The sequence below is a fragment of the Sus scrofa genome, chromosome 6 (genome assembly GCF_054392235.1).
Source record: "Sus scrofa isolate SSC_HxYL_T2T_F1_AM1 chromosome 6, Sscrofa_HxYL_maternal_Yorkshire_Landrace_v2.0, whole genome shotgun sequence".
NCBI classification, from domain to species: Eukaryota; Metazoa; Chordata; class Mammalia; order Artiodactyla; family Suidae; genus Sus; species Sus scrofa.
In genome coordinates this window covers 47,151,784-47,163,353 of record NC_139388.1, presented here as the reverse complement: position 1 = coordinate 47,163,353, position 11,570 = coordinate 47,151,784, and the positions used below count along the sequence as shown (strand labels likewise).

The 11,570-nt window shown below is 40.5% G+C and overlaps 1 long non-coding RNA gene across 1 annotated transcript; it reads right to left on the bottom strand.

Annotated features, from left to right (window-relative positions):
* Positions 1-335: 335 nt before the first annotated feature.
* LOC146402322 (uncharacterized) lies at positions 336-9,435 on the bottom strand. Its single transcript, XR_014806050.1, has 3 exons — positions 8,975-9,435; positions 6,445-6,511; positions 336-5,513 (listed from the first exon to the last, which is right to left on the bottom strand). It is a non-coding gene; the product is annotated as an uncharacterized LOC146402322 (long non-coding RNA).
* Positions 9,436-11,570: the final 2,135 nt, after the last annotated feature.

Here is an 11,570-nt window from a genome sequence, read left to right as displayed (position 1 = left end):
AGTACGATGTTAGCTCTGGGTTTGTCGTGTACGGCTTCTATTATGCTGAGGTATGTTCCCTCTATGTCCACTTTCTGGAGAGTTTTTATCATAAATGGATGTTGCATTTTATCAAAAGCTTTTTCTGGAGTTCCCTTTGTGGCTCAGTGGGTTAAGGACCTACATAGTGTCCACGAGGATGTGGGTCTGATCCCTGGCCTCACTCAGTGGGTTAAGGATCCGGCATTGGGGCAAGCTGCAGCATAGGTCACAGTTGCAGCTCGGATCTGGTGTTGCTGTGCCTGTGGCATAAGATTCGACCCCTAGCCTAGGAACTTCCATATGCCAGAGGTGCGGGCTGTAAAAAGAGGAAAGAAAAGTGTTTTCAGTCTAGTTTGAGACAGAGAAATAAATAGTGTGATATAGGCTCCACATAGTAGAGATAAGTACAAGTGCCAAGGAAACAAAAAGTAGGGGTGCTTCCTCTGGTCTTGGGTGGTAGTCAGGAAAGACTTCTTACCTTTTTGCTAGAGTAATGAAAGTAAATATGTGTTAGCCATTCAAAGGTGAAGAATGAAACACCAGGTGACAGCATAGTGAAGAAGCCAGGGGCAGTGAGAAGCATGGTGCGACCAGAGTTTAGGGTTGGGGAGGGCTTTGGAGATGGAGAGGACTGAAACTGGAGTTTGGATCTTATCTTGAGATCAAAAAGAAGTCAGGAATGTTTTTGAAGGAGGGGAATAATGTGTTCAACTTTGTATCTTAAAAGGATTATTCTAGCTACTATAGTGAGAAACAGATTGAAGAACAAGATCAGAGGCAGAAATATTAGCAAAGATTTAACAATAAGGAAATGACAGGTGACCTTTGATTAGAATGAGAAATGAGTGGGAGAGGAAGAAATGACGAGTTTATATAACTTTTTCTAGAAATGTGGCTTTCAACAAGAGGAGACAGCAAAACAGCTGCAAGGAAATCTGGAGTGAAGGGATGTGTGTGTGTGTGTGTGTGTGTGTTACAGTGAGAGGGACAGGCATGTTTAAACTCAGGGCAGAAAGGAGCTCTTCCCCAAGGGGATGGGAGGGGATGAGACCAGACCTCACTTAATGAGCTTTGGAGGAAGAGGGTGGGACTCTCCATTTTAATATCTCACATTATGGTTTGTTTTTATTCTGTAACAGAGAAGGGAAGTTCATCTTGCAGGAATAAATGGAGGGATGGTTTAACTGTGAAACTGGAGCTAAGAAGAATAGGAAAGAGAATTGACTTTGGGAAAGTGAGACTTCAGAGCAGCATGGGGCCCAGTAGAAGCTGAAGAACATACTTATGTTCAGGGTATTTTAGAGTGGGTTTCTATGGAGCATAGCAGCAAAGATATTTCTCTAGAATCTGATCTATGTGCTCTGCCTGGCCTCAGCCTATGCATCTAGACTCAGAAGACCTTAAAGAGGAGCCTCTAAATTTGCTACAGGCTTGGGAAAAAAAATACTGAACAGATTCTTGTCTTACCAGAAATCAAAATACACTATTAAGTTATAGCTATTAATACACTGATATTGGCCCAAGATTAGAGAAACAGACCAGTAGAAGAGAATAAAGAATCCCAAAGCTAAAACAGGAATTGAGGAGAGGAAAAATGTGGCCCTTTAAATGACTGGAGAAAAGACCAGTCAACAAGTAGGAAAGTGACAAGCAGCTATTTGTTAGACACTGACCACATCCCACACACTATTCATGAAAAGAAGTTTTAGATATCTATATCCAAAGGTGTATATGTACATACCTTTCTAAACCATTAGAGGAAAACTTTTTTTTTATGAGCTTGGATTGCAGAAGTTTTCCTAAATAATTCATGAGACTTAGAATGCAAAGAGGAAACTATCAACAGATATGATCACATACAAATTAAAAAACAAAGCAGAACATAAAATCCCTGTTTGAGAGAGAGGAAGGAAGGAAGGAAGGAAGGAAGGGAGGGAGGAAAGGAGAAAAAGTTTAAACTAAAAGGTTAAAGGATAAGCTAAAAAATGGGGGGAAATACTTGTAACTATTATAACATACACCAGGTTAATGTATGAGTTTCTACAGATCAAATCTACTGCTCTGCATTTGTCACACTTATCATAAATTAAGTGTCCACATATGTGTTGATTTATTTCCAGACTCTTTTATGTGCTACTCGTCTGTTTGTCTACTCTTATGCTAATATCACACTGTCATATTATGGTAAAATAATAACTTTTTATATCTAGTAATATAAATCCTCCATGCTTCAAAATAAAAAGTGAAAAATTCGTGATAATGTTCCTTTTGTTAAATTCAGTAGGTATATATTATGACATTTGTTATGTAAATTATTATTTATAACTTATATTTTATAAACATTAATTTATAGCTGCTTAATACTTAATAATATCAAAGTAGAAAAAACCTCATATGTACCTAATACAGTAACAGCATTAAAAATTACAGAGTTAAAAGTTACAAACATAAGAGGAAAATGTACAAAACCACATTTTTAGAGGGATAATTTAATATACCTTTATGCTTTGACAGGCCAAAAAAAAATACATGGAACTGAAAGGGCCCAGATGGTGAAATACAAAACAAAAACTCCAAAACAGCTATTACAAATATGTTCAAAGAATGAAATGAAACTATGCTTAAAGAATTAAAGGAAAGAATAACATTGCCTTAAAATACAGAATGTCTATAAAGAGATAAAATTACTTAAACAGCAACACAGAAATTCTGGAATTGAAAAGTATAATAATCAAAGTAAAGACTTCACTGAGAGGCTCAACAAAAGTCTTGAGCTGGCAGAAGTAAAATCAATGAAATTGTAGATTATTATTTACTATATAATCAGAGTAAAAAAAATAAAGAAAAATTAACAGAGCCTCAGAAAAATATTGAGACACCATTATATGCACCAAAATACACATAAAGGAATTAGCAGAAATAGAGAGAAAGGAGCATTAAAAATATTTAAAGAAACAATGGCTGAAACTTTCCAAATTGGATGAAAAACATTAAACTACACTGCCAAGAAGCTTAACCAACACCAAATATTATGATAAAGAGATTCACACCCAGGCATATCATAGTTGAAATTTTTCAAGCCAAGATAAAATCATGAAAGCAGCAAAGAAACTCATCACACAGACGCTCTAGTAAGATTAACAGCAGACTTTTCATAAGAAACAATGGAGAGCAGAAGGCATTGGGATGATATATTCAAAGTGCTGAAAATAAAATATTGTCAAATACAAATCTTACACCCAGTAAAAATTATGTCTAAAAATTTAAGGCAAAATAAAGACATTCTCAGATAAACAAAACCCAAGAGAATTTATTGCTAGATAAGAAATATTCAGACAGAAAGCAAATGACCCCAGAGAGTAATCTGCATATACACACATACACACACACACACACACACACACACACACACACACACACACACACACACACACACAGAAAGAGAGAGAGAGAGTGCACTGGTAAAGGTAATTAGGTAGTGACTGCAAAACAATACATATATATTTTTTCTCCTGTAGTCCCTAAACTGATTTATAAAATGATGTGTATATATTTGTGTTATTGGGTTCTTAAGATATAGACATTCAATATATCTGATAATAACATTACATAGAAGGAAGGTGGGAGCAAAGCTACATTGGGGTAAGAAAGGTATACAAAATGAAAAGCCAAATCTACAATAATAAATAAAGAAAATAAGAAAGGGTAAGTCAGAAGGTAATAAAACAACTGCATGAGACTATATAATGACCTAATTTTAAGAACGTATTATTGGGCTTTTAAAATATAAAGTGTAAAAAATTAATAATCAGAAACTGCAATTAAATTGAGTCCAGAGACCAGAAGGGGGAGCTCTCATGCCCTATGACAACAGTAGAGCCCAACAGGAAGGACAAAGTTTGCTCTTCTTCCCTGGCAGGGACTCAGCCAATGAAAAGGCATGGACTCTTTGTTTACTACAGCCCTCCCAATTTCCTTTCCCCTCTATAAAAGTGTTCTCCTTCCCTTGCTGTGTGGGAACTTACATGTGACTAGCCATGCCTGCAGACCCAGAATTACAATTTTCTGCTGATCTCAAATAAATCCATCTTTGCTGAAGAAATATCTAGCAGTCTCTTTGTTTTAGGTCAACAAAAGACATAATATTTATAACAATAGTAGCATAAAGAGGAGGTGGAATGGAGCTATTTAGGAGTAAAATTTCTATATTTCACTAGAACTAAGTTACTAAAAATCTGAAGATTTTGATAAATTAGGCTACAATTAGAATATGGTGATTTTTGTACAGCTCTGTACCATGAAACTGAATTGTATACCTTAAATCAGTGAATTATATGCTATGTAAATTTTACCTCTCTAAATTCGCTACTTTAAAAAGACATGGAAGATATGAATAATAACATTTAACTGTGATTTAATAGATAAAACATACCAATGCTCTATTGGCTAAAGAACATACATTTTTTTCCAAATGCCCATGGATTATTCACACACACAAAAGAAACTGACATGAAGCAATCAAAGAAATGTGAATATATTTTCCAAAAATGGAAATTCCATTGTCCACAATGCAATAAAACTAGATGATAAATAAAAAGGACCAACACAATAATTTTTTTAAAAGTTGGGGTTCCCTGGTGGCCCAGTAGGTTAAGGATCCAGCATTGTTGCTGCTGTGACTCTGGTTACTGCTGTGGCACAGGTTCAATCCCTAGCCCAAGAACTTCTGCATGCCATAGGTATGGCCAAAAGAACCCCACATAATAATCAAACTTATAAATCAAAATAAAATAGTCTTTAAAAATCTTTGCATATAATAAATCTTCAGATACAATGAAAACAGCCATTGCGCTTATGTTTAGAAAATAATTAGGAGAACAGTATACATTACATTTTGAGGATATAGATTTAGTTATTCAGGAAAAGTCAGTTTTAAAGGCTTATATTATTGGAAAAGAATAAATGGGCAATCATTCTGTTCTGGAAAGTAGAAGGAGGATTTCCTTTTTTTTTTTTTTTTGCTATTTCTTTGGGCTGCTCCCACGGCATATGGAGGTTCCCAGGCTAAGGGTCGAATCAGATCTGTAGCCACCGGCCTACGCCAGAGCCACAGCAATGCAGGATCCGAGCCGCGTCTGCAACCTACACCACAGCTCACGGCAACGCCGGATCGTTAACCCACTGAGCAAGGGCAGGGACCGAACCCACAACCTCATGGTTCCTAGTCGGATTCGTTAACCACTGCACCACGACGGGAACTCCAGAAGGAGGATTTCTTTATCTGAAACTTGATATTTATAAAGTTGCTCAGGGAACTCAAGGTAATTATAACATGGATATATGAATGGCCATGGTAAACGGATCGGCAATGGTTAAAATAAACCCTCACTTACAGATCTCCTGATCCAACAGTGCAGCCATTTTGTCTTTCATGTTACCATTTTGCAGGGTCAGTCTTCTTGGCAATGAAGTGGAATGCACATATAATAGATCTACCACAAAATGAAATTGCAAACAAAACAAACAAAAAACCAAATTTCACACTACAAAAAAGCAAATTTCACACCCTCTGTGTAAGTCAGTGTATCATGAGCAAAGCCATTGACCGAAGTGGATGAGGCATGATTCAGACAGGTTAACACTGAGGAAGGCAAATTGCTGGACAAAGGATACTGACTTGAAAAAGAATGAGTTAAATGGCAAAGGGAGGCTCTTGGGAAAATTAATAAACCCACTTTTTTTGTCATCACACTGTGACAGTCTAAGGAGAAGTCCACAGATTCTCGGCACACACTGTAAACAGAACCACCCCCATCACCACCTGACTCATTCTTTGCTCATTTTAAGAACTGGGCATAATTGCAATTACAACCCATTTCCTAAAATATAAAATTAAACTGACTCTTTGTAATGCCTGTTTAATTTCCAAGGTAAAGCCCTAATCCTATCTTTTTTCTGTACTACAAAATTTTGGCTCCTGTTCTTAAGTGGATTCACTCCAATTCCCCCTTTTGCGGGGGGTAACATTTTTGCTAGGATAATGAGGCCCCGACACACACAAATTAAGCTTTCATCAGCAATGGGTCCCTTGGTGTGAATTCCTTTTTTTCTTTTTTCTTTACTTTTTTTTTTTTTTTTTTTGACTGCACTCACAGCATGCATAAGCTCCCAGGCCAGGAATCACACCTGAGCCACTACAGTGACAATGCTGAGTCCTTAACCTCTAGGCCACCAGGGAACTCCATGGGTTTCTTTTTCTGATGGCTGCATAGATGAAAGCAAAAGGCTAGGGGCATTGTGGAACCAGTGGAGCAACTCAGAGACCAAAGGCCGATTTCCCATGGATCATCAATGAGTGGAAGTCCCTCTTCTGGCCGGCTCTCTCCTGCTTTTCTGTTAATACATCTTAGCTCAGCTGCTCACCTCTCTCGTACCTCACACACAGCATCCTCCTCTGAAGAAACCAGCTTCTCTTGATCACAGCTGATACCTGTAGGAAATAGGACAACAGTACCTGAGCTTCCCAGGCACGCCACTTAGTCACACTTGGAAATTATCCTTGAGCTGGCTCCCAGTATTGGTGTCCAGAGTTTGGACCAATGAGTAGTTTTCCCCCTGGAGTGGTGAATTCCAAATTTCCATGTGAAAGCAAACACACATCTGAGGGGCACATGGCATTTCATGGCCTGCTCTAACACTTATTTTCGTTTTTGTACTCCAGACCTACATACCACTACTCAGCTGTGACTCTGATAAGCCTTGTGGTATTTTTTTTTTTTTTAATGTATAGTATGTTTCTTGATGGGGAAATAGAGAAGGTTTGGCCTCAGCAATGACTGACGTGTGGCTGTCACCTTTTATCTTTTGCATCACTGTAGGTAACCTAATTAGCTTTTCCAAGAGAAGTTTCAGGGTCAAGTATACTTTTTCTCTTCTTCGATTTTTCAAGTTTATCAATGCATGGAAAAATAAAATTTGAAGGTTAAATGTCATAAATTGTGTGTGTGTGTGTGTGTGTGTGTGTGTGTGTGTGTTGGCTGCCCCTATGGCATGAAGAATTTCCCGGGGCCAGCAGGGATGGAACCCTTGCCACAGTAGTAACAATGCTGGATCCTTATCCTAGGCCACTAGAGGACCCCTGTGTGCTCATTTTTGGATGCACACCCCCAAGTAGTAAATCAACTCCAAGTGGATACCACTGGGCATGGGTTGTTGTCTCCAATGGTTGAAGGTGACTGGCCTTCAGTTTCCTGCTGATCATAAACAGAAAGAAACTCACCACCCAGCCTCAACAAGTTTGCTCACCCACAGATTTCTGAGCCACACCATCCCTGGGATCTTTCCCCCATCGTTTTTCCCAGCTGTGAGATTTTCAGATTTAATTTATGGTACAAAGCGGCTAATGTATGATTGGTTAAGCTAATGTGTGTATTTTTGCTTCAAGGAACTACCTCAGGATTTTAAATGTTTTACATCAGTATTGAATATGTAATGTATGACTAAATTGATGAGTCACTAATAAAAAAACTTGATTTCCCTCTGGGGGTGTCCCTTCCCTTCTTATAACTCACCCTTGTACCTATATCTGTACCAAAAGGGTGTGTGCGATTATTCCAGTGTGGGAGAGTCTCAGATGATTAGCTACAACCACAATGTTTTGAAGGTGTGACTATTGTGGGCACAGCCAGATCATTAATTAGATTTGAACGGTCTGTGAGCCAATGTCTGTCCCTGAAATTAATTGAAACCCTTCCAAAAAGAAAAAAGGATTACTTACGTCCTTTAGAACATAAATCAAAAAACTTAAAAATGTTTCAATAATTCTTAAAATGTCAGTAATTGCCCTAGTTCCCTATGCTTAAAGGGATTTATTAAGAGTTATTTTCCCATGACAACTTTTAAATGAAAAACTCCGAGTTGAGAAAAAAAAAAAGGGAACTGGAATAATTGGCTTTGATGAATTCAAGTTCCACTTCTGCACTGTCACTCTGGGTGCAGAGAGTTTAAAGGGGCAGATGTGCTCTGAAAATGTACTCTGAATTAGCACTCTGCACCATGCAAAGTAAGGAACAGGGCTGAGCTGTATAGATAGCATTCATGCAGTAAGTGGGTCATCCCAGACTTCACTCTCTCATGGTTTCAGGACAGGCATGGTGCTTTGGTTTTGCAGATAAGATCTTGCTTGTGCTCTGAACCAAAATACAGGGAAGCCTTTCCCTGCATCATCCCATAGACCAAAACCAGCAGGGCACTCAGTGCCCGGGCATCGCCCTCCTCCACACCTCAGCCAGAGTCCCCTCTCCCTGGAGGGGCTAACGTCTTCTAGGACTCCAGGACTCCTGGGGGCTTCTTGTGTGATTACTAAGCTTCAGATAACTTCAGAGGAATGAAGAAAACACTGACATGTCTCAACTTTATTAGGTAAGCATCAGAGCAGGTAAACAACATTTCCTAAAAGCAGATCTCACTTTCCTTCTTTTTTCTTTTGGTCTTTTTAGGGTCAAACCCACAGCATATGGAGGTTCCCAGGCCAGGGGTCAAATCAAATCAGAGCTGTAGCCACCGGCCTACACCAGAGTCACAGCAATGCTGGATTCCAGCCGTGTCTGTGACCTACACCACAGCTCACAACAACGCCAGATCCTTAACCCAGTGATCGAGGCCAGGGATCAAACCTGCAGCCTCATGGATGCTAGTCAGATTCGTTTCCTCTGAGCCACAATGGGAACTCCCAGATCTCACTTTCTGATTCAGTGATGCTTGCACCTAGAAAGTTGGATTTTTTTGTTGTCATTTTTGGGTTTTTTCCCATGAACTCTATCCATCAATGTCAAATTCAGGGGAAAGCGGGTAAAGGAAAAGATCATTTTTCCCAGTAAGGACAGGACTGTACCCATTACAACGAGGTTTATGGGAAGCTCCCATGGGCGCCCAGACCTGATCAGAGACAAACCTGCTCTCAAGGACGTGTCACTGGCTCATCCTGGAAGCAGCCCTATCAGGATGTGGCTGCTTCAGTTTGGCCTCTGCCCACCATGGTTGCCGCTGCCAGCAGATGGTCCGCCATCCTGGTGTCAGTCACTCAAGACCCAAGGTCCCCGTAGTGGGCCTGCCATTGGCCAAGTGTGGGTCTCAAGCCTCCCTGCTTCCCTCTAGCATCCAGGAGAGGAAAGATACGCCTGTTCAGCTTCCACAGAGGATGAGCGAGCAGCGGGAGGCAGCGACCTACCGTTACCCCTGCGCCGAGATCATGCGGTGGGAAGGGGGGTCACTTCTCGCGAGAACTGAGATGCCACGGACTGCGCAGGCAGAAGCTGGGCGGCCAAACCCCGCGAGTGGTCCCTGCCTGGCTAGGGTGGCAGAGGGCCAGCCTGTGCTGGGGCTCCCTCTTCCGAGCTCCCGCAGCGTCTACGCGGATCACACTCACTTGTCACGTCATATCCTCTGCCTGGGATTCAGAATTATCTCCCAGCGAGATGGCAAGCTTCTTACAGAGATCTCCAAGGAAGACGGCGCAGTGCTAAGAACATAACAATTACTCGAAACATATGTGTTGACTAAGAATATGAAACCAATGACATATGTGAGTATTACATGAAGTCACTGTTTTTTGGAGAACTAGCAGTGTCTGGGGATAGACACTGGAGTTGAGCAAACCCGAGCTCTCTTCCGAGATCCCTGTGACCTTGGGCCAGTTATTTCTTCTCTCCCAGCCTGAGTGGATGTGGATGTTTAACCAACCTTAAAGTGTTGTTGGGAAAATTAGAGGTAGTGTAGGCAAGGTCTGGCACATACCAGGCATCCTAAGCCCAAGTTTTGACAATTATAATCAGGATGGGATTTTTTCATTTGGTGTTTCTCAGACACTTCATGCCTTGATTAAAGACAAATGTGTCATGTCTTTAAGTTTTAGAGAATCTTCAGTTAACCCCAAATTTGCTTTACATCGTAGAGTATTATGGAGTAAAATATACCCTTTTTTAATTTCCAGGATTTTTATACCTTCATCTGAGATGATTAACATTCATTATTAATTTGTTTTAAATGGTATGATGGAAAGAATGAAGGCAACCTAATCCTGTGTCTAGAAAATATGTTGCAGTCCCCTTTTGGATAACAACAAAGATGATTTAATCAGAGTTTTTAGTTTGAGGCCAGAAGGTGAAAAGTTTTGGCACTTGGTTAATTAAGGTGCCGAATTTTCAGATTGTTGAAGTGTTGAGTGCTTATTGTTTGCAGGGGATAGTCCCAGGCATTTTGTATGCACCAGAGAACGAATCAGAGGGAGATCCCTGCCTCCCTAGGATCCCCTTCTAGCAAGGGGAGACAGACCACCAAAAATAGAAAACAGAGATAAACTGAACACTGTATTGAAAAGTGGTAAACATTGTGAGGGAAAGTGGAGGGGCATTAGGAGGGGGTATGGGTTTGAGTACATTTAAAAAGGGGGGGCTCGGGTGAGGTGCTTCATGTGCTTCCTATACACCTGCACAAGGAGCAGACATATAGGGTCCAAGAGAATCAGCCCCCAGAATGTGCCATGAGAACAAAATTATCTAGAATGGCGTTCAGCAGGTGTCACGTGACTCTTCAAACTGCCAAGTTCATTTTTTTCCCTCTTCGGACATGGTATTGTAGATACAATCATAGTCGTTCTTTGGGGAAATGTCTCCGCCCCCTCCTCTCCTCCCTTCTTTTCAAGGATTCTGTGTAGAATAGGTACTCAGAGAGGCAGCCAGGGAAGAAAAGTCAGTTCCTTTTTTCGAACAAGAAATTTATTCCTGCAGGGAGATTTTTTTTTTTTAATTTTTAACCCACCCCAATTACATACTTAATGAATTATTTTTTAAGGGGCCTATCAATGCAAAATAGATCCAAACAAGAGCAAGTGGAATACACCTGGGAATAGAGTGTGTACTCTTACATGTGAGTTTAGTAACCACCGCACCTATTTCCAAAAGCTCCCTCGAGACCTGCTAGGAGTTTATTCTCCTGAGCCTGGAAGAGCAGAAGAGTCATGGCCATGGGCCAATGAGGCACCAGGGTAGGAAGAAATCCCCACCTGCAGTTCCTGGGATATTCATAAAACTGAGATGGTCGCGAAAAAAAAAAAATCTGTTTTTGATACAGAGTCCTCCCAGAATCACATGAGGTGCACAGATGCCAAAGCTTCAGAGTTCCAAGGGTAGCTCTCCAGTTAGCTCAATTTTTTTTTTCCCCTGTTACATCAAAATTGGAGGAATCCAAAGCCTCAGCTCTGAGTGCTTAGCTCTGCCCCATGGGATATGGAAGAGGAGGGGAGACCTTGCTTTTGATTACCAGTTTCCATGGTATCCAGGAAGAGCAAGGAGGAGGGAGGGGTTTGGGAATGCTAACTGTAAACTCAGCTAGCTTTGGGACACCTCATGCCCAGTTCAGCTAAATAATCAGTTGGGAATAAAGACACTAAGTCCTTAAGAGGGAGCTGTGCTGAAAATTTGTTTTTGATCTTTCTGGGATCAAGACAGTGTCTGGGTAAAGTTGCTGGACTCTATTCTTGTTCTGTTTAA